The sequence below is a fragment of the Xenopus tropicalis genome, chromosome 9, assembly GCF_000004195.4.
Source record: "Xenopus tropicalis strain Nigerian chromosome 9, UCB_Xtro_10.0, whole genome shotgun sequence".
Lineage (NCBI taxonomy): Eukaryota > Metazoa > Chordata > Amphibia > Anura > Pipidae > Xenopus > Xenopus tropicalis.
In genome coordinates, this window is record NC_030685.2 from 26,189,217 (window position 1) to 26,213,963 (window position 24,747).

Sequence of the window (24,747 nt, forward strand, 5' to 3'; positions counted from 1 at the left end):
TTTGTCGCGCGGCTATTATTTTGATGCCCGTGGTTTTTATTTTGTCGCGCGGCTATTATTTTGACGCCCGTGGTTTTTATTTTGTCGCGCGGCTATTATTTTGATGCCCGCGGCTTTTATTTTGTCGCGCGGCTTTTTTTTTTATCGCGCGGCTATTATTTTGTCACGCGGCTATTATTTCATCGCCTGCAACTATTATTTTGACACGGGTGACAATTTTTGGACGTGCAGCGAATTTTTCCGCAGCAAATTTTTTCATCCGTTTCGCGAAACAATCCACCAATGGCGAAACGTGGAAATTAGCCGCGAATCCATGCCTGGCAAAACATTTCGCCCATCACTAGTGATAAGTTGTTGTTCTAAGGTGTTTTACCGATGTATTTTACAATGCATTGTGCTCTTTGCAATGGGCTCCTCATCTTACGTTGTGTCTTATGGCTTTAAAAAGCTTACAGCTATAGATTTTATGGAGCCTGAAAAAAAAACCAAAGACGTTCAAGCGCGGCAGGAAAGCGAACATTTCATTTGTCCGAAATTATTTCTTTTATCAGCAACGGGAATATTATGTTGCCTATAATAGAGGTGCACTGCGTTTGTAGAATCAGGTCAGCATGTTCAACTGGTATTACTTCAGATGTCTAATTAAAATGCAGTATCAGAGTATTGTGTTTTAATCGTGCTGCTAATTACACCCAAGTGTTCGTTACGTGTCCTACACGAGGCTTTGGCAGATAAAATCTCAGTGGAAAGTGAAGAATGCTTGATTACTTTTCTGTAACCTTCCTGCGCTCTCACAGTCTTTTGTTGCCTCCCTCCTCCCAACGCGTTTCTTTTACATTCTCTTGCCTCCATACATGTAATAATTAAATATTTATTCCCACCCCAGCATGGGAACCCTCCAGCCGGAAGATTTCCCAGAAGTTATTTCCTGGGAAAAAAAAGAAACAAAGGTTGTCATACATAGGAAAGGAGATTTTTATTATAATCTAATAGTTGAGCAAGTGCAATGCATTGTATTTGCACACTGCTACATACAGTATATATGTGTGTGCATGTATAGTGCGCAGGTACATAGTTAGCATGGGCTTAAAAAAATAGAATTGTCCATCATGTTCAACCTTACCATGTACCCCTAGATTGAAGAAAGCTTAATATACTTCATCCGGGACCATGTTTATATATAGGCACCCAAGGACCTGTGCCTAAGGTGGCAGTTTTAAGGAGGCGGATTTCTATATAATCGAAAAAAATATTAAAAATACATTTTTTAAAAAACCTCTCCAGCTGCCAGATAATACCTGTGTAATATGGAGGCAGAACTAGAAGGGTGAGGGTGCTAAGGGGGGGATTGTGTCTGGAAAGTGATGTCACTTCCACAGCCTGGGGGGGCGCATACAGTATATGTCCTTTGCCTAGGGTGGCACCAGAACTATATACAGCCCTGGCACCCACTAGAGCATTGGTTTGGTTCTCACACTATGTTTTTCTTTATGTAACCAGTTTTTGGACATGGGGGCTCCTGAAATCACCATTACCTCTGTTGGTTTACCTTAAACCCGTTTAAAGCGGACCTGTCACCTGTCACCTGTCACCTTACACCAAGGAATAAAAAGCTGTATAATAAAATCCCATTTCAAATTAAATATGAACCCCAAACTCATTTTATATTAACACATCCATACCCATTATAAAAGCATTTAAAAATCCCAACTGTCAATCATATATTGCTTGCCCCGCCTCTATGCCTTAGGCATAAAGGTGGGGTTGGCAGTTACTTTCACTTTCAATTCAGAACTTCTTAGATGCTGCTGCCCTCCTCACATTCCCCCTCCCTTCTTACTCTAATTTTATAACCAGTGCATGGACATGAGCATCAGGTCCCCCCATACTGGCACAGAAATAAGATTTTGACAGGATGCAAAGCTTGCCTTAATAACAGTGTCCACAAAATGGTGCCTGCCTGCTTGCTGCAACTTTGAATTCCAAGGCTGAAGAAAATAAGATTAAACTAATTTATATGGTGTAAGGGAAGTTTATTTTGCTTGATAAACACAATTGAAAACAATCTGGAATTATTTCTTAGGGTGACAGGTCCCCTTTAAGTTAGTTTCATCCCCTGCCAACTCGTGGTAGGGCACATTTTAAATAAGACTCTTCTTGCTCGGGTGGGCCCCCACTGTATTACTCCAGGAATCTCTTTTTAATCCTGAGCCTGAACTCTGTCCTTATACTGGGAGCATTGATACTGCAGAGTACTAAACATTCATGGCTTCTTTGGTGGAGTGTCAGACTGCTTTACTAACTACCTCAATTCTGCCTCTTACTCCTAGGGGCTGATTTACTAACCCACGAATCCGACCCGAATTGGAAAAGTTCCGACTTGAAAACGAACATTTTGCGACTTTTTCGTATGTTTTGCGATTTTTTCGGATTCTTTACGAATTTTTCGTAAAAACGCGAGTTTTTCGTATCCATTACGAAAGTTGCGTAAAAAGTTGCGCATTTTTCGTAGCGTTAAAACGTACGCGAAAAATGCGCAACTTTTCGCGTAAGTTTTAACGCTACGAAAAATGCGCAACTTTCGTAATGGATACGAAAAACTCGTGTTTTTACGCAAAAATCGTATTGGTAACGAAAAATTCATAAAGAATCCGAAAAAATCGCAAAACATACGAAAAAATCGCAAAATACCAATCATTACGAAAAAAACGCAATCGGACTCATTTCGACCCGTTCGTGGGTAAGTAAATCAGCCCCCTAGTGTGAGAAATTACTAATCTTTCTTGGCACTTACTTCACCTACAGGAAAATACCTCTGTTTCAGGCCCCATTAGCACCACATCACTCCCTCTAGCAAGTGCCCTGACCAAAAGAGGCTGAGTACAAGTGGGCATTCCTTTTTATAAACCAGGGAATCCTAACTACCACCCCCTGACCATATACTGAATTGCCAAGAAACCTGAATTCTAGCTGGCTGAAACCCTCTTGGGAAAATTAAATAAATAAAGGTTGACATAACCTTTACCCTCCTACAGTTCCCTTTGGGGGTCCAACATTTTGTCTGGGTTCCTCCTAGCTCAAAACAACATTTCAAACCTATAAAAACAGTGTTGTATGAACTTAGAGATCCAAGAATGTATAGCTTATCCCGATAAGCTTGCCCCATATTGCATCCTACATTATCTTACAGCCGAGCTACTTTGGGTGGATAGGTAAGGAAATAGGAATTCTCCTCAACTCTCACCACAGTTATCTAGGTTCCCCTAGAATAAGCAGCTCTGGGCAACCCAAAGGGACCAGCCCCACTGATCTAGAGTAAGCGTAATTTCCTATGAAAGTCCATATGAAGGACATGGATATTATCGAGGCCTGGAACTAGGTTGGTAAGGATGAGATACATGGACCTGCAACAGTTTTAAGGCAGGGCTGTCCAACTGGAGATGGATGTAGCCATCCAAAGGCTCTTTATGGCCCGCAGTCTACTCAGAGGCTACATAGACTTCACTATATGACATCATCATTTTTATGTAATTCTGCACCCCATGCATGCTTTACGATATATAATTGGCCCAATATACGTAATAAATTGGACAACTCTTCAGGTATTTTTATTTTCCTTCTCTTTTGCTGAAACACCTGTCTATCTCTAATACACATATCTATGCAAGCCTCCTATTGAACCTGCGCAAAGAATGAAATTGTGGGTGGAAATAATATTTTGAGCATAAGATAGTATAGTTAACTGTGTGTGTATGTGTCTGTATGCACACACAAACACAAGCACACATTTGGTTCTGGTGTAACTGTATAGGAGAGACTGGGAGAGAGAATACATTTTTCTCCACTTGCTTTCCAAGGACTTTGTTAGGCTTTCATAATAACACTGAGTATTGTGTTACACATGGCAGCGCCTGAAAGCTGTTCAATGTTCTAAGCCATTACCTGCTCTTATGTGTCATGCTGACTGAGGGAACTGGCAAAATGGATCAAGTACTGGGCAAGAATATTATACAGTCTGAACTGGAGTGGTGAAGAGCTTCTACGTGGTATCGAGTGGGGACAATTCATTATAAGGCCATTGTGAGAGGCCTGTTTTCTAGATATCTCCCAAAGAAAGGATAAAAGCTGTATAAAGACGGCTTCAGTCTAAACACTAATAATTAATAAAACCAGAATATGTGTTTGCCTGATTTGCTATTGGCATTGAAAGGATTTAATAATAATAATAATAATAATAATAATAATAATAATAATAATAATAACATGACTAATTGTGCATATCTCTATCATCTATCTATCTATCTATCTATCTCTCATCTATCTATCTATCATCTACAGTGGTGTGAAAAACTATTTGCCCCCTTCCTGATTTCTTATTCTTTTGCATGTTTGTCACACTTAAATGTTTCTGCTCATCAAAAACCGTTAACTATTAGTCAAAGATAACATAATTGAACACAAAATGCAGTTTTTAAATGAAGGTTTACGTTATTAAGGGAGAAAAAAAACTCCAAATATACATGGCCCTGTGTGAAAAAGTGATTGCCCCCCTTGTTAAAAAATAACTTAACTGTGGTTTATCACACCTGAGTTCAATTTCTGTAGTCACCCCCAGGCCTGATTACTGCCACACCTGTTTCAATCAAGAAATCACTTAAATAGGAGCTACCTGACACAGAGAAGTAGACCAAAAGCACCTCAAAAGCTAGACATCATGCCAAGATCCAAAGAAATTCAGGAACAAATGAGAACAAAAGTAATTGAGATCTATCAGTCTGGTAAAGGTTATAAAGCCATTTCTAAAGCTTTGGGACTCCAGCGAACCACAGTGAGAGCCATTATCCACAAATGGCAAAAACATGGAACAGTGGTGAACCTTCCCAGGAGGGGCCGGCCGACCAAAATTACCCCAAGAGCGCAGAGACAACATCTAAAGAACTGCAGGCCTCACTTGCCTCAATTAAGGTCAGTGTTCACGACTCCACCATAAGAAAGAGACTGGGCAAAAACAGCCTGCATGGAAGGTGCGTGTCCCGTTACATCATACCAACAGTAAAATATGGTGGTGGTAGTGTGATGGTCTGGGGTTGTTTTGCTGCTTCAGGACCTGGAAGGCTTGCTGTGATAGATGGAACCATGAATTCTACTGTCTACCAAAAAATCCTGAAGGAGAATGTCCGGCCATCTGTTCGTCAACTCAAGCTGAAGCGATCTTGGGTGCTGCAGCAGGACAATGACCCAAAACACACCAGCAAATCCACCTCTGAATGGCTGAAGAAAAACAAAATGAAGACTTTGGAGTGGCCTAGTCAAAGTCCTGACCTGAATCCTATTGAGATGTTGTGGCATGACCTTAAAAAGGCGGTTCATGCTAGAAAACCCTCAAATAAAGCTGAATTACAACAATTCTGCAAAGATGAGTGGGCCAAAATTCCTCCAGAGCGCTGTAAAAAACTCGTTGCAAGTTATCGCAAATGCTTGATTGCAGTTATTGCTGCTAAGGGTGGCCCAACCAGTTATTAGGTTCAGGGGGCAATTACTTTTTCACACAGGGCCATGTAGGTTTGGATTTTTTTTCTCCCTAAATAATAAAAACCCTCATTTAAAAACTGCATTTTGTGTTTACTTGTGTTATCTTTGACTAATAGTTAAATGTGTTTGATGATCAGAAACATTTTGTGTGACAAACATGCAAAAGAATAAGAAATCAGGAAGGGGGCAAATAGTTTTTTACACCACTGTATCTTTCTATCTATCTATCTATCTATCTATCTATCTATCTATCTATCTATCTATCTATTGGCATTGAAAGGATTTAATGGTAATAACATGACAAATTGTGCATATCTATCTATCTATCTATCATGATAGATCAGTAGATATAATTTTGTGACACTGGTACAGAACCACCTAGCACTTATTAGAACTCATTAGGAAAAAAAAAATTATTAAAAATGTATGAAAATAAAACAGACATTTTGGGATGATACAGTTATGGCACCTGTTATACAGAATGCTTGTAACGTGAGGTTTTCCAGATAAGGGGTCTTTCCGTCATTTGGATCTCCATACCTTAAGTCTGCTAAATATTATTGAAACATTAAATAAACCAAATAGGATTGTTTTGCTGCCAATATGGATTGGTGCAGCTTAGTTACCATCAAGTACAATGTACTGTTTTATTATTACAGAGGAAAATCATTTTTATATATTAGAATTATTGGATTAAAATGGAGTCTATGGGGGTGGCCTTTCTGTAGTTCAGAGCTTTTTGAGTAGTGAGTTTCCAGATAAAAGATCCCATACTTGTACTATCCCTTCAGTCTTTAACTTAGTGGGTAGTGTTTGTCTTGTCTCTTTATTTCAAGCCCTACTTTGAGTCATGACCTTTGGTCAGCCCCCCCCCCCCCCCCTTAGCTAATAAGACGGTAGCACAGATACCACATTACTTTACCAGTGATAGTAATTATTATATGTCATTTATAAAGGGCTGACATTTGCATGGCAAATAAATATTATCAAATCCGTAACAACCTTCAAGCTTTACCCCCAGTGTGAGACTGGAGTGTCCAGACTCCAGGGCACAGAAGACAAGAAGCTTAATGAGTTTTCCTCGGAAGGATAACAAGACTCAGAGAATGACTGCAGCTTTGGTAAAACTAGCTGTTGTCCTGATTTACTGAAATAGCAATAAAAAAATCAATGTAAATATATCATATTTGCTGTGCTCAGGAAACAAATTGATCAATCAAGAGTCCCCATGCTATTTATCTTCCCGGCGTGGAATATCTTGTGCTAGCCAGAGTGATAATGCAGTGCTTTGATTCCATAAACATATTGCTTGGATTACAGGTACGTGGCCCCTTCCTTCAAAGTGACAGCGGCTTGTTTTTAATTATGTTACATAAAGCGGTTGAAGTGCATGTCCTCAGAGATCCCAGTTGGGTTTGTTTAGATCAAATAAGACATGACATTGCCAGGTAAAGAGGACATATTTATGGGACCACCAACATACATATATATATATATATTCAGAAAAGTGATCCGCACTCACGATTACTGTAGAATAGTGCCCGGGTGCCGCTTGGGAAATATCAAATATACTTAACTGCTAATGAGCGCACTCCAGGGTCTTTAGCTTAAAAAATTCGATCTTTATTTCAAAGTTGCCATCATATCAACGTTTCGGCTCTGGCCTAGAGCCTTTCTCAAGATACATATATATATATATATAGGTGCTTGAGAGAGGGTCAGCACTCACAGGACTTATACAAACAAATTATTTTATTAATAATTGTATATACACATATACAGTTCTCAGATGTTTGATGGTCTATCAAGCCGTAAATTGATCTATCTATCTGTCTGTATGTCTATCTATCTATTTACTTTCTTTCTTTTTATCTACCTATCTATCATCTTCAATATTCATCTTTCGTTCTTCCATTCTATCTGTCATCTATCATCTTCTATATATTATCTATCTATCATCTTTCTTTCTTTTTATCTATCATCTTCTATACATTATCTTTCATTCTTCCTTTCTATCTGTCATCTATCATCTTCTATATATCATCTATCTATCTATCATCTATCTATCTATCTATCTATCTATCTATCTATCTATTTATCTATCTATCATCATATATCTATCTCTGTCCCTCTAGCTATATCATCTATCAGTGTTTTGGGAAGGTAGTGAAACTGTCATCATATCATGTCGCTGATGTCACTTTTGCTGCGGCTCAGCAATAATATTATATAATATTATTACATAGATTGTAAGTTCTATGGGACAGGGACCTCTTTCCTACTGTGTCTCATACCACATGGCACTTCCTCCCTTTGTATTTATATATATATATTTATTGTATTTATTTATTATAACACTTGTCCTCCCTGTGTGTTATTTTGTAAGATTGTACAGCACTGCGTACCCTTGTGGCGCTTTATAAATAAAGTTATACATACATACATACATATATATATATATATATACATATATTTATGTAGCTACTATGAACAAATTGCCTGCGTTCAGTCCGGTCTATGAATAAGGGTTGCACAGTCAAAATATTATTATATATACAGTATACATGTATAAATGACATGATAACTCTACTGATATCTTGGAAATACATGTATTTAATTTCACCCTGGGTTGTATAAAGACACCTGCGCATTAAAGCCAACCCATAGATATAATTTCTGGTATGCATGAGCAACAAAAGCCTCTCACTCTTTGTATTCAGAGCCTAGTATAATTCTCTTATGCAAGAAGATACCCAAGTCCCAAATCACCTAGTAGAACATTCTGCAACTCTACTTAATTGTATGAGCCAATAGAAAGAGGAGATGAACTGGCACACGGTATTTCAATGCTATGAACCCACTGTTTCCCCTTGGCACAGACCCCTCTGTATATTTATTTCAGGTGACTTACTTGCCTATTACAGTACTGCTCAGTGCAAAACAATATGAGTATGTGGGCTTTGGTTTAGTAAGCCGGACTCTAAAGCTGGATGTGAAATTATAATGAGCATGCCTTTCAGATCTGCAAAGCCATTACAGTCTGAATGTGATATATACATATATACTGTATATATATTATAGATACTGTACTGCACCAAAATACTGATGTTTGTGGATTTTATTTTGAACACGGTTTTATGCTCATTTGCTCAGCGCAGTGGTGAATAAACAACCAGTTACAGGCAGAACAGTTGATTCAGCACAAGGCAGATCTCATTATCGTAGATCTCAATCAAAGGGCACTGAGATGGGAAGGATCTCTAAGCACATTTTTATTCCAGTCCCATCCTTAAACTCGTGATGCGTCTGTGATAGGGGGTGCATATTAATTACATTTCCGAGTCCGAACTCTGCATGTCCTTACTGAAAGGTTATTGGTTGTATGAAAAATTGCAATAGCTACAAATTACTGGCAGTACATTGAGCTAGGTGGGTGTAGGAAGTCTAATGATAATTTTCACCATCATGGGCACAACATGTTCCAGCAGTCTCTTCTGGCTGGCCATTCACTGCTTGATTTACTATTTAATTCAGCAGGTCAAAAGTTCCTCGCAATGAAAATTACTTGTAGTTACAAATAACATTACATTAATGAGTTTTCCTATTTTGGCATCACACTGTATAAGCCAACTTTGAATCATTTATCAAGGAGGCACTAATGACCACAATTTTCTGTTTCCCAGAATTCCAGCACTGCTAAGCAGCTTACATTTGGCATGATGTATAGTATGTACACTGTAGTCATTAATGAAAGAGCCATAAACATGGATCGTAACATACTTACCAGCTGCAGCAAGCACGGCCATGGAATGCATAAAGTGCAATGAAATACATTTTGGACTAAACATTTAACAAACAGGGACCATTATGGTCATTCTGCTTTCACTGGAGCCAAGTATCTCCTTCCTGCGCCTGTCCAGCCACTCTGAGCCTATCCTTATGTCTCTAATGTGGGTTGGTAGCGGTGAGTTGTTTACATATGGAAAGCATATGGTTTCTATAACCAAAAACTTTCAATTAAAGACATGTAAGTTTGGTTCTTAGAGTCATGTACCTGTAAGGATCCAGATTGAGATTCATAGCCTCTCCTGCACCTCCTACTAACAAGAGTGCCTGGTACTGATGAGCGAATCTGTCCCGTTTAGATAAAAAATTCACGCATCTTTCAAAAGATTCGCGAAAAGGTGAAAAATTTGTGAAACAGGGAAAATGTCACCCGGAAAAAAAATTGTCGCTAGCGAGAGAATTCTTTTTGGCGCGAGAGAATTCTTTTGATGAGAGAGAATTCTTTTTGGTGCAAGACAATTCTTCTGATGAGAGACAATTCTTTTTGATGCGAGAGAAAATTCTTTTGATGAGAGGGAAAATTCTTTTGACGCTAGAAACAATTTTTGGACGTGCGGTGAATTTTGATGCCCGTTTCGTGGAAAAATCTGCCAATGGCAAAACACGGAAGTTCGCCACGAATCCATGCCTGCCAAATTTTTTCGCCAATCACTAGTGCCTGGAATAGAAACAGAACTGAGTCAGTGGTGGAGTAGTAGCGATGTGGAATATTCTGATAATGGAGGACAAGACTTCTGGGACCAGGAATGTAGAATCAGAATCAGCAGACTGGGACATGATAAAAGGCAGGCGGAAGATCAGCACGGTATCAGCACTGAGATAAACAGTCAGTGGATCTGGAACAGGGAAGGAAGTCTACAATCGTGCCAAGGGTCAGTCACAGTTCTTCACCGAAGAGGTTGATCCGCAATGCACAGCTCTGCTACAGTTCCAGTTGTTGTAGTGTGAGGGGCCCAGGGCGTTACTTACACCACTCGCAACAGTACATGGATAAACAATGCAGGTCTCTTCTGATTTCTGACACTGTGCAACCAAAGAATGTCATTAAGAAAAGGATAAAGATAGCTTTTAGCATAAAACTGGGGAAATTGGTGAGAGCAGCTAATATTACGGATACTAAAACTGTTTCTTGTGCTACAAAACTTTATATTTAGACAAGAAAATGTCTAAAAACTTTATATGGACAAGAAAGTAGCAAGTGGGTGTGAATGAGTGCCACAGGCCTCCAGGATGGGGATATGACAATAATGATGACAAAATAATGTTACAACCTCAAAAATAATTGAGGTGAACTCAGTTGTCAAAAAGTGACCATCAATATTTGTATATCTGTCAAAGCAATGCATCTATCCATAACTGAATAATAACCAAATGCCAGAATGCTTAGGAGCTTGCGTTCCCAGAAAAGGGGGCTTTATGCAATTTGGATCTCTGAAGTCTGCTAAAAATCATTCAAATGTTCAATAAACCCAATGGGATTGTTTTGCCACCAATATGGATTCATGCAACTTAGTTACCCTCAAGTACAAGGTACAGCTTCTTGAAACAAATTAAATAACATGAATTCTTGGCACCCACCAACCACTCTTTCTTGTGTACTTATTAAAGATGTTTATAAATAGAAGAAAGACAAAACCCAGTTGGTGAATAACTTGTGGGCAGTATATAGGACTATATAACGTGCCACTCCCTTGTCTGTAGCGAACAGGGTACATAAGACATACAGTAACATTCATTTGTATTTGTCACAAAACAAGAACAAAACTATTTTGGGGTATTTTTTTCCCTTTTTATCCTTCAATTCTGGCTGAAATGAATGACGTTATCCCTTTGCCCAAATGTAGTGAATCATGAATTGAAGGATAAGAATTATTTATAGGAAACCTCAGCTGAATGTGATATGTAAGACAGTTCCCAGGGTGCAATATCAGATCTGAGCTATTTTCTACATCATTACCCAATCAGGTTCACTATAAATGACTCCTGAATGTGCTACTTTGCAAACAATATGTGTTCTGTTTATTTTCTTAATCTCTGCCACTGTGAGATATATCCTGTAGAACATCAAGTCACAGCTATGAGATCTGCTCCTGCTGACATGCTTATTCTCCAACGGAAACCGTGTCGGCTTGTTACACAGGGAACTTCTGGTACATTTGCAATGTTTGTATGAATCATTATTTATAGTGCAAACAGGGGGCCACAAAGTCACAAATATTAAGTGGCACATATTAAGATACACAGAAGGAAGGAGGTAGCTGTCTTTTAGAGCTTAGAATGGAAGTGGGGTAATTATAAGCATAAATAAGATGGTAATAAATGCTACAATACACAATGGCAGAGGGGCTGGCCTATAAGTGCCAAGATTGGATGAGATACAACAGGAGTCCCCAACCTATTTTACCCTTGAGGCACATACAAATGTAAAAAGAGTTGGGGAGCAACACAAGCATGAAAAATGTACCTAGGTGCCAAATAAGGGCTGTGATTGGCTATTTTTATGCAACCAAAACTTGCCTCTCAGCCAGAAATTCAAAAATAAACACCTAATTTGAGGCCATTCGGAGCATTATTGGAAGGGTGGGTGAGCAACATATTGTTCCTGAGGAACTGGTTGGGGATCACTGTCCTACAATGACTCCATGAGGTTGAGATTAGTTTGAAAAAGGCTGAGGAAGAGTCCCTTACTGCACTGCTGCACTGAGAGGCACAGTTTCTACCTGAGTGAAAACACTGGCCCCAAAAACATGAAAGCATGGATTTTTAGCCCAATCTCCTTTCATTGTAGCTGAACATAAATATTACAAGAAAAAACACAGGAACTGCCTAAAATGTTTTCCTTGGTGTCTTAGCAAAACAGAACAGATTCACTCATCACTACACTTAGGGGCATATTTATTATGTAAAACTAATTCCCCGAAAAAACGGCGTAAAAAGCTGTGTAAAATAAACCGAGAAGATCGGCGGAAGAAATAATGCGTAAAACAATCACGCAAAATTTACGCCGTTTTTTACACAGCAAAGCCTGGCGAAGTGTATCGAATTTTCTCGCCATTTTTTACACAGCATATTAAATATGCCCCTTGGGTTTTGCCCACACACAGATTTGTATAACATTTTTTGTTAAGGGAACTGTATAGTACATAGTACAGTGTATAGTATAGTCCTGAGTTCAAATACAGCCAGGACCTTTTGGCGTTTGTTTCGTCTCCCTGTGTCATTATGGGTTTCCTCCCACACTCTAAAAGCATACAGGCAGGCTAACTGGATCCTGATAAAATAAGCCCTAGAGTGCGTTAATTATATGATTACATATTTGCTTTCAGTTCAGGAAGTGGTTATTTTGTCCCCTATCCATAACTGCAAAAAAATCTTCAGAGGGGCCCAGCACGCACAGCCACCCCTGACCTGGCCCCCTTACTACCCTCACAGGAGAGTGACCAGGGAGTGAGGATAAATATACAACTTTAGTAGAAGCAGACCCTACAGTCTGGGCTTCCCTGAGCCATAGCCCCACCCGGTGACGACAGGGTCTGCTTCCTTTATAGTTAAGCCACCACTGTCCCTATCATTAGAGGTGGTTCTCCTCCTCACTTCCCATTCGTCTTGGATATATTCTAACACAGCGATCCCAAACCAGTAGCTCGTAAGCAATATGTTGCTCACCATGTCCTTTGGTTCTGCTCCCAGTGGCCTCAAACTAGGTGCCCATTTTTAAATTTATGACTTGGAGACAAGTTTTGGAGGGACAGGGACACAGTTTTACTTTAAAGGAACAGTAACACCAAAAAATGTATATATTTTAAAGAAATTAAACTATAATGTACTGCTGCCCTGCACTGGTAAAAGTTGTTTGTTTGCTTCAGAAACATTACTAGAGCTTATATAAACCCTGGTGTGTAGCCATGGGGCAGCCATTCAAAAGAAGAAAAGGCACAGGTTATATAGCAGCTAACAGATAAACCCTGTAGAATACAATGGTGTCTTATCTGTTATCTGTTATGTAACCTGTGCCTTTTCTCCTTTTTTCTAGCTTGAATGGCTGCCCCCATGGCTACACAGCAGCTTATTTATATAAACTATAGTAGTGTTCCTGAAGCAAACATCTCAGTTGTACCAGTGCAGGGCAACAGTACATTATATTTCAATTACTTTTGAACAGTTTCATTTTTTGGTGTTACTGTTCCTTTAAGCAGAGCCTCCTGCAGTGTAACAGTCCAAATGGGGCTACCAAATCACAGCCCTTATTAGGGCCAATCACAGCCCTTATTAGGCTTTTTCATGCTTGTGTGTCTCACTAACACTTTTTACATCTCAGTGTGGCTCACATTACCAGCAGCACCTATGTAAGGCAGTGGGATAAACCATCTGTCTTATTGGAAGCAGAAACATAATTAGCTAGGATCCTAAGCACCGACATCCGTTACCGACACACACACACACGTAACACCTTCCAGGCGAGCCTTTTTATTGTTTGCATCATCAGTTACTAAAAAATCAAATTCAATTAAAATTCACAGGTAGATTAATAAAGTGCAACTTTATCTTCATAATCTTTCCTGCTCTCCCAAATTAATCACCACCAGCAGATAGAAATTAGCAGCCGCATCTGTGCAGAACCGATTACCCGCAAATGATTACACATCCCGCTATATTACATCTCAATTGGGATACAACAAAGTCTAAATTTCATACAAGTATATGCAACAAATTCAATTAATTCCACGCACCCCGAAGGTAATTTAAAAAAAAAAAAAATGGAACTGGGGGGGAGGTGGGGGGGTTGGTCGCATTTTAAAATAATTAACTGGAAATGAAGAGCGTTTGATGAATTGTTAGGTAGTACCATTTGCAAACATGTTATAAAAAGTTTCTTGGTAACAGTGGAATCAGGGGAAATATTAATCCCTGAGAATCAGCAGCAAACTAGTCATTTAGATGTCAGTTGCTTTCTGCAGTGTGTCCATCTATCTACAGAAAAACATAAAATATTTCATAAAGGTAAAAATGTAACCTTTAGTATGATGTAGGCAATGATATTCTGAGACAGTTTACAAACAGCTTTCATTTTTATATTATTAGTGTTTTTTTTTTTTTTAATTATTCTTTATTTGTTCATCAGCTCTCCATTTTGGAATTTCAGCAGCTATCTGGTTTCTAGGGTCTTGTTTACCTTAGTAACCAGACAGTGGTTTGATTGAAAGACCGGAATATAAAAGGGGACTGAATAGAAATAATAAGCAATCCAAAAGTAACAATAACAATAAAATTGTAAGCTCGCAAAGCAATAGTTTATGGCTGTTGGGGTCAGTGACCCCCATTTGAAAGCTGGAAAGATGTGGCAAATAATTCAAATACAATACAAAATAAATAATAAAGACCAATTGCAAAGTTGCTAGGAATAGGACATTCTATGACATATTAAAAGTTAACTTAAAGGTGAACCACCTCTTATTGTAAATCCACAGCTGGGCTAAGTAGTAATGTCTCGCCATCCCCTTCTCACTTGCCACTCAGTCCCCATCCCCCCAGTTTTATCCGCTCAACTCTAACTCCCTCGCTTCCCTGCTATCACTCCCCATGTACCTCTCTAGCAAAACTCTAGTTCTGGTAAAACTACATCTTTGCATTGAATAATTGCAATTTGCATTGTTATGTCTTCTCTTGGCTAATAATTCTCTGGCTTGAGGGTGTAATGCTGGGGAGCTTAATGTCGTTTGACTGTGATATCTACACTCTAGGCTCCACCATTTTCTATAACTTTATCAAAATGTTATTTTCCTCTCCATAAGGGGGGCACTAGGGATGCTCCAGCCAGGGGTCCAATGGCAGAAGGGGCAGTGTATGGGTTGCATAGTGGCTGGGCTTACAGGGGAAATGGGTGGGTTTAGGTGGATCATGGGCTGGGTTTTGGTGTAATGGATGTTGGTATAATTTTAGTATGGCCTGGTATGATCATGCATGTGCTGGGCACTTTTTATTTTTTTCATGAATATCCTGTTAAATAAATCCATGTAATTCATTGGTTATAATCAGTGCTTAGTAATATGTGCCATGTGACTCACTGAAACTTGTTTTATTAATAGTAATGTCCCCCTGTTATAAAATATGAGGATACTAGAAGTCAAAGTGCAAATTTATCTTCTTAATCTCCTGCTCTCACCCTAATTAATCACCACCCGCAGATAGAAATTAGCAGCCTCATCCGCACGGAACCAATTATACCAAAATAATTACACATCTTCCTACATTACATCTCAATAACCTTCTATGACCTTTATGGTCATAGAACCCTGCTGTGACTTCTCACATCCTGATATTTTACAATAGAGGCCTTTTTTAAAATATCATCATCATCATCATTTATATGGCACCAGCAAGTTAAACAGCACTTTACATTCAGTTATAACAAACTGGGGGTCTTAATAACAATAACAAACAAAGGTAAATAGGAAAAATAAATAGGACCATAGGGCCCTGCTCATATGTGTCTGGACACCTAAGTTGCTTCCTTACTAGTCATCAGTATGGACAGATGTATAGTCGCTAGTGATCTGTGTGATATGGTGTAAATAAGAAAGATTACCAGGGACACCAATAATGTCAGACCCCTGAGAACTGGCCTTGTAGCTATGTTCATTACTTAGACAGTCAAACACAAAGGGACATTTGATAAAAATGTGGGTAAGGGGAACAGGGAAATAGGTTATGAGTTTGGTGGGACATGATATAGCAGCCAATAGCTTTCTATATGTCATTCCATAGAGGCAGTCTGCTATAGGCTAGGTAGGTAAACTCACATTTTTGACTGCCTGCTTACTACTTAGAAAGCAGATAGCGGTACTTACAATGATGCCTACTTTCATTATAGAAGCCTCCCAAGTAGATTTAAAAACTAGACAGCTGAGCCATTTTAGATTTCAGATCAAGAACAATGCTGGCCCAGACCTGATCCCCAAAGTATAAGGGGAAGAGGGTGGTTGCGGCTTTAGAAAGCTTGCAGGTTAGTGCACAGAGGATTTGTTTATGAAATACCCATTTAGGATAACAGGGGAAGCAGAAATGTGTGGGGATTTAGTGCTGGCTGTGATTGCCTACTACATCATAGCATGAAAGAGAAGTCTTCTGTTGGATGCATTGGATTTACTTGGCCATCAGTACCCAGTAATATCTATTTTCTTAAATGGACGATCATTTTATACAAACAGTAATATTCACTTACAAATCCTAAACACAAACTAACCATCTGGCGAATGTGTTATTTACACAAGTTGGCAGTCAGGGAGCTCAGCGGCTGATATCTATTGAAGTATATTTCTTTCACAACATGATCAATGAGACATGAAGGTTTTGATCTTGTTGGGCAGGATAGGCAGGTAGCTGAATGGCATAATTTGCTCGAAGGTCATGCAAACGCCAAGATAACTTTTACGTCTGTTATCTGCGCATAACAACTAGAGCAGAAAAACTTTAATTACTAGATACACAATCTTTTCCTAATGATTCCCAGGTGCAGGCTGAAGATTGGTTTAATATTCATTGATGTAAAGCTCTTTGCTCAGTACATTTTCTGGGAACAGAGCTACTATAATACAGGGCTTGACGCATGGTGTGGAACTATTTTTACTGTATTTTATGTAAGGAAGCACAGGCCGAAGGGTTACGTATTTTTTAAACTCAGGAAATAGACATAAAACTAGAACTCAAAACTAGTGCCAGTGGTCATAGCTAGATGCCTGTTGGTTCAATTTTTCAAATAAGAAGTTTTATTATATGTTGGCAAACCTACCTACCACTGAATACACACGCAGTTGTTTGCACAGTGGAAAATAAAGTATCTCTTTGGTCATATGTTTTCCTTTTGTGGGTTATGTAATAAAATCTCAACATTTGCACCAGTTCTAGTAACCCATAGCAACCAATTAGCAAGTAGCATATACAGGTTACCTGTCTGAAAGCAAACAAAAAAATTGGTTGCTATTAGATACTAGACCTGGTGACCACCTTTGCCACTTTTTATTACATTATCCAGTTATATTACCCCAATAAATGCCTCCATAAATGTACAGAGGAAAATGTGCAGTGAGCTAATGTTCAGTCTACAGGGCCACCATTAGTAATCACAGGGCCCCATACAACTAAGTTAGCAGGGGAAAGCAATTATTAGCCCACTGGTTACATGAGCCTGGACGGTGGGCCCTGCTAACAAGTAAAATGGGACCAGAAAGAAGAATAAAATATGCTTTGCCTGTGTGGCAACTGATCCTGGTCACTCCCCAGTTATACCAAACTCCACCCTGATCTGCCCAGCCACTCCTCAATTATACCAAACTCCACCCATGATTTGCCCAGCTCCTGCCCAGCTCACCATAATCCATTTTCCTTTTGTGACCTGCCAAGGGGCCCCTGACTACAGTACCCCCTGTACCCCCCTCCTGATGGTGGCCCTGTCGGTCTATACAGTAAGTGAGGCCTTCAAATGTTTTGCTGGTTGATAAACTCTTGGGCTAACACAATAGGCAGCCCTGGAGTAGTGGCTGGAGTGATTCATTCTGCTGGTCATTAAGTATTAGGCTTGTGGAGAATGTTTATATATTTTTTTGAAGCCAGGCCTGATGGTCAGTTGGTATGAGGTGAAGGGGTAAACATGTTTTAGAAATTCAGGGAGCCTGAATGGCTATTAACCAACCAAACCTAATGTTTGGCCTTAAATGGGAGATTAAACCAATTAAGCCTGAACATATTATGCTTTTTGCTTTTGCTTTGTGGCTTATTAAAGGCAAATACTTTGAAGGAGGTAGGCAGGTCCGGACAGGTGTTTAAACTAGGCCCTGGCATTCCAAGTACCCAGAAGCCCAAACAGCCCCGAACCCACAGATTGGGTGTGCCCAAACCCACAGATTGTCAGCCTGGGCCTGGAGATTGGTAAAACACTTTCCTCTGGACAAGGTATGGGTTCAACAAGAGGATATTTTATGACATAAACTGTTTTGCTGATTTCACATATTAGGAAAATGTAGATTCTCCTTCTTTTATTACAAAAGTTAACAGATACCAGCAATGCAATCCAGGAGTATTAAAAGGCTAATATATACAAAGAAGCATCTGTGAAATGGAACGAAAAAAGATTGTGTGAAAGGCGAGTAGTGGGAGGTGTGAGCTGATTTCGCTAACCAGTTCTGAACAGATAGTTTCTTCTTTAGCTGTAAAGGAACTGGTTTAAATCCACAATAAAAAGAAAATAATATCGGCCAACCATGGACTACAAAGTTAGATATAGACAGCCAAATAGCACCGATCTGCTTGTTTTGGCAGATAAATAAAAGAGCGGTAACTTTTTATGCTGCTGATGCCACATACAGGTATGGGACCTGTTATCCACAATGGTCTAGACCTGGGGTTTTCTGGATAAGGGGTCTTGATGTATATTTGGATCACCTTACTTAAAGTCTACTAAAATATAATTTCATCATTAAATCAACCCAACAGGATTATTTTGCTTCCAATAGGGAATAATTATATCTTAGTTGGGATCAACTACAAGGTACTGTTTTATTAGAGAAAAAAGGGAATCATTTTTAAAATATTTGGTTAAAATTAAGACTATGGGAAATGGCTTTTCTGCACTTTGGAGCTTTCTGGGCATGTAGCAGATTTTCTTATTTACATGTTGTATATTATTGGCTCATAGATAGACCAATCCTTTTCCCTAACATAGTGTTTGCAAAGGGATGGATTTTCCTCTTTGTCCTGGATCTGTTGACCCAGGCAGCATCGGACTGGCCTTGATGGGCCCCAGCAGGCCAAACCTGATCCCCGCAGGGAGCTTCACTGATCCGCCAGTCTCCCTCCCCTGACGCACTTCAGGAAAGATTAGTTTAGGCACGCCCGGTGGTGGGGGTTGGGCAGGTGTTGGGGGTGCATGTGTGAAGGCAGCGGGGGCCATTGGGGGGGGTGCAGGGGCCCCTGAGGCAGAAACCCTACTGAGTCAAGCACCCTGGACCCAGGTGGATGTTCCACTGAGCCTGGGATCATCAAGGCCCCAGAAAAACCATCTTACCCCGGAGGGACAATTGCCTTTGGAGAAGTCAGAGAGCAGGGACCCCATGAATGAGGATTAGTAAGTGCAGGATTTTTTTTTAATAGCACTTTCTAGGAAAGTGAGATAGCTTTAAGTAGAAAGAGCGGCTTTATGGCTCCAACCAGGAAAGATAGCTGGGGGTATTCTCCTTTACTGAAAAGGGTATCAGGCATAGTCTTGATCCAGGTCTGATGTAAGGGATCTGGACCACTAAAGGTAGAAACCCTAAGGACTTTGTTACTACTCTCCATAGTGGTGCCTTTCCATTCTGCTTGTACTGCATTGAACCTACCTCTACATCTGTTACATCTGTACTGTGAGTATTTACTGCTCCAGTCTCCAGCTTTAGAAGGAATAACTATTTGTGTAAGAGAGGAGCTAGAAGTCTACCCATAAATACCTGCTCTGTTCTGTTGAGGCTCTTCTTGACCTACTAAGGAAACAGCAGAATAACCTCCTGGCCCAGACTGAGAGTAATACCAGGGTTCCCTTGTGTCACTGTGTGCCCTTGCTTGTAATCTATCATTTATTAGTAGTGATGAGAGAATCTGTCTTGTTTGTTGCGCGATTTTTTTGTCGCCCGCTTCTTTTTTGTCGCCTGCATCGATTTTTTTGTCGCCCGCATCTATTTTTTTTGCCGTGGATATTTTTTTGCTGCCCGCGTGTTTTTTTATGTAGCCCCGCCCATTTTGCCATGACCACGCCCTTTTTTGACACGACTGCACCCAATTTGACGCGTGACAAAAAAAAAAATTTGTGCAAATTTTTTTTCGCAGCAAATTTTCACGGAAGTTTCGCAAAACAATGGCGAAATGCGGAAAATTCACTGCAAATCCATGCCTGGCGAAAAAATTCGCTCATCACTATTTATTAGTATTTGCCGTAAGTTGCAAAGAAGCATTCATGGAAGCGAGTACCTTTTTGAATTGCGATTCAGTGCGATTTTAGTGGTTTGCACTGGTGTTTGCATAATAACTAACCTCCTAGGATCTTTACTATGATACAAACTAACATCTTCACAGTCATAGTCTCCAAATGTACTGACTAATTATATACTGTACATGTCTCTACCTTTCAGCAGGCGGCACAGCCAAACTATGAACAGTATCAGAAAAGTCCAGTTGGCAGTAAATTATCTCCCTTTAAATGTGTCTTTCCCTGTGATCATTGTAATCGCTCTGATCTCTGGGTAATGACCTCTTTTTAATGCCGGCAAGATACAGTATGTCCTCAGTTCTCTTAAGTTCTTCCTCAAACAGAGAGAAATTATATTGGAGTTTTTCAGCTGTGTTTGGAAAGCCTTTCCATAATTCGGATAATGGGTTTTTTGGAAAATCTTGGAAAACGATATGATCCATTTACCAGGCTTGTTGAAGCTGTAAGTGTAATTCAGTTTGGAACAGATAGCAATTGCTATGGGACACACACACTCAATCATCACACACAGTTTTAGAAAGCTTGAAACAAATTTGACCTTAAAAATATAGTTTTATCTGTAGGGGCTCACACTGTGCTATGGATGCCGGCGGGGGTTGGATTTACAAAGAAAACAGAAAAAACACTTGAGAGTAGCATAGCAATATAAGGAAAAGTAAAGCTTTTACCTGCTTTCTTGGCTTAACCAGCGACACAGTAGTGTATCTGTAGGCAGAACCAGCAGTTACCGGGGCCCTAAAGTTTATTCTTTTGGATTGATTGGGCATCACAATATATATTTCTGCTTTATAAATGCTTACCAATGGTTGTAATTACATACGTGCAAAACTGAACCTCTCAGAGTGTTGCTGTTGCCCCTTGTTTTCATCAGTAGATCAACGACAAAATCCAAACACAACATTCAGTAATCATTGATATCATTTCTCCTGCAAGCATACATAGGGGCAGTGCAATGTACTCTGCTCCTCCTACTATCTCAAATACTCTGTGGTTTTCCAGTTAAGGGGTCTCTTAGCAATGCGGAACATCATGGCTTAAGCCTAATGAAAAACATTTAAAGCCCTATAGGACTGTATGGCCTCAAACAAGGATTTATGCTAGCTTTGTGACCATCAATTACAAGTAGTGATGGGCGAAATTGTTCGCCAGGCAAGGTATCACTGTAAAATTCTGCATTTTGCCTTTTTTTGTGAAACGGGCCCAGAGACCTTCACTCCCCTGATGGTTACAATGCTGCCTGCGTTTGGCTGCGCTGTATGAATAAATAGTGGGAGGGAGGGATGGACGTAGGCCACGTAGGAATTCAGCTAGTGTTAGGGGCACATTTACTAACCCACGAACGGGCCGAATGCGTCCGATTGCGTTTTTTTCGTAATGATCGGTATTTTGCGATTTTTTCGGAAAATTATCGCGACTTTTTCGTTACCAATATGATTTTTGCGAAAAAACGCGAGTTTTTCGTAGCCATTCCGAAAGATGCGATTTTTTCGTAGCGTTAAAACTTGCGCAAAAAGTTGCGATTTTTTCGTAGTGTTAAAACTTGCGTGAAACGTCGCGCCTTTTAAGTTTTAACGCTACGAAAAAAGCGCAACTTTTCGCGCACGTTTTAACGCTACAAAAAAATCGCAACTTTTCGCGCAAGTTTTAACGCTACGAAAAAAGCGCAACTTTTCGCGCAAGTTTTAACGCTACGAAAAAATCGCAACTTTCGGAATGGCTACGAAAAACTCGCATTTTTTCGCGCAAATCGTATTGGTAATGGAAAAGTCGCGATAATTTCCGAAAAGTCGTAAAGGCGCCGAAAAAATCGCAAAAAATACGAAAAAGTCGCAAAATGTTCGTTTTCCAATCGGAATTCTTCCAATTCGGTCGGAATTCGTGTCTTAGTAAATCAGCCCCTTAGTTTGTGAGCACTTTGAAAAGGAAAAAATAAATTGAGACAATTAATAAAAATACTGGGAACATGCAAAGAATCCACAAATAGACCATTGATAAATTAATAAGTAGAGGTATAGGGTCTGTTGTGCAGAATGCTCAGGACCTGGAGTTTTCCAGATAAGGAGTGTTTCTAGAATTTGGATCTCCATACCTCAAGTCTACTAAAAAAATAATTTAAACATTCATTAAACACAATAGAATTGTTTTGCATCTACTTTATTTTTTTCTGAGTTGGGATCAAGTACAAGGCACTGGTTTATCATTACAGAGAAAAGGAAATCATTTTTAAAAACTAGAATTATTTGCTGAAAATGAACTCTGTCTCTACGGGAGATGGCCTTTACGTAATCTGAGTTTTTTGGATTATGGGTTTCTGCATAATGGATCCCATATAGAAAAGAAAAAAAAAATACTGTGGTATTCATGTCTGAAAATGTTGTATTCATGCCCAAAATGTTGGGTTCATATATCTTCCCATGTGATCCTGCACTAGGGATATATGATTATCGTCCACAGTGAGTAAGTTACTCTTGGATTGAAATAAATACTTACGCAACTCTAGACTGGCCCTGAAGTTCCCCCTGGGCCTGACTTGAATCATTCGGATTCACTCAGGATATTAACCAGACAGCTTTATTTGAGGTATAAATTAATACAGAGTATTAAATAATAACCTATACGTCCTAAAAGCTTGTGAGGATGTGAACATATTCCAGTACAAAATGTTGCTATTTAACCATTTCTTCTTACATGGGGCTGATCCCATGGCATCCAATCATCATCCTTGTTTTAGCACAACTGCGTGTCTCTGTCCATCTTTAGGAAAGGCTGAAGTGTCTAACTGTCTCAGAGACTCTCTGCGACTTATTTTATACTCACAACGCAGTGTTTTTCCCAGAATTACAGTATCATTGCAGCTGCAAGAGGGTGTTGCGCCTGACTTATTTGTGTCCAATTCGTCAAAATGCATCTGAAGTCTGTCTGGCATCATTTCAAGCATCCTCTCTGCCCGATTATTTAGGTGCAGATGTGAAGGGAACCTGGAACTACTACCTGGCCAAGAGGTGGAGGTAGCTCTAGGGTTTCCCTACATCACCTGGTGCAGCAGTGTTCTAGTACCAGCAAGGGCTGGGGCTGGCATTACAATTTTACCGTAAATGTAATAATGTAATAACTTGTCCTCTGCCCCCGGCCTGCATCCAATCCACCCCCCACCGACCACCTATGCCCTCTCCCAGCTCCCTTTTTAACCCACTTTGCTTCCTGTTTCCCCTTAATTGTGGGCTACCAACCTTGTGTCCTGCCCTAACATCACAGACCCACCCCCTCGTGGAACCCCTCCATTCTCCACCCTGGCCATCCTATTTGGAATGGAAGAACTGAGTGGAGCCTAGTGCAACTATATGAAGTGCATTTTGATGCAAGTATCTTTTTTTTTTTAACATCATAACCTTTATTGATCATTTATCATATATTGCATGTACATCTGTTGTTACACATCAGAGTTAGGAACTTTGAAGTATTTGTTACGGTTTTCCCAAAGTACATAGCATTGGCATTGTACATACTGTATATATGTCAGCTTATCAGTTGGAACAGTTTATTTACAAAGTCCAGATGTGGAAATAAAAGTAATACTAAAACAAAATGAACATAACGTAACATAAAGTAAAATAGGTGACAAGAGTTATTACCTCACAGGGGTGTGAGGTTTGTCGTGGGCATACAGTGGGTGCGGTGCGTTAGTTTTTGCTCATACAGTAGTGGAGCTTTGGCTTTCTTAGATTAATATCTAGGGGAGGGGCCAGGAACCCCATATTTTGTCAAACTTCTCGGGGGCTGTTCTTTTTGTGTATAGATATTGCATACAGTCTATGTATTTCTGCAGATGATGCAAGAATCTTTAAATAATAGGGTTCAAAATGCAAGTGACTGCAGGGAAAATTGCTGGAGCGGATCCTTTGTTTGATTAAAGATAAGTAGGCTAATGTAAGTGATCAGCCCTTTGTACATAGATAGCACAAATATTCTACAATCATTTTAATGAATCAGAAAGGCTTTTATACAGAGCCAGACAAGGCATCAGTCAGGCAGGGGTGCAGGAGAATACAAGGCAGCGTAAATGAGACATCCATAAAAGACATTCACTGACTCACTTGTTCACGCACAGAGTTTCTATACTCAAAGGTGCCAAAGAATCATATGCAGTGACCTATATGCAAGGGAGAGATTAATAATTCAAACATCATACCATCACACTGTGAATGTATAAACACAGCATCAACTGTTCCGACTTAAGCAATAAATACATAATTAGATTTTCAGCACCTCCCAAAGTTACTTGACTCAGTTACACTTTTCCGAGCTGCCGAATATTTCATATCGCAATACAACGTACATATCATTTGGGACCG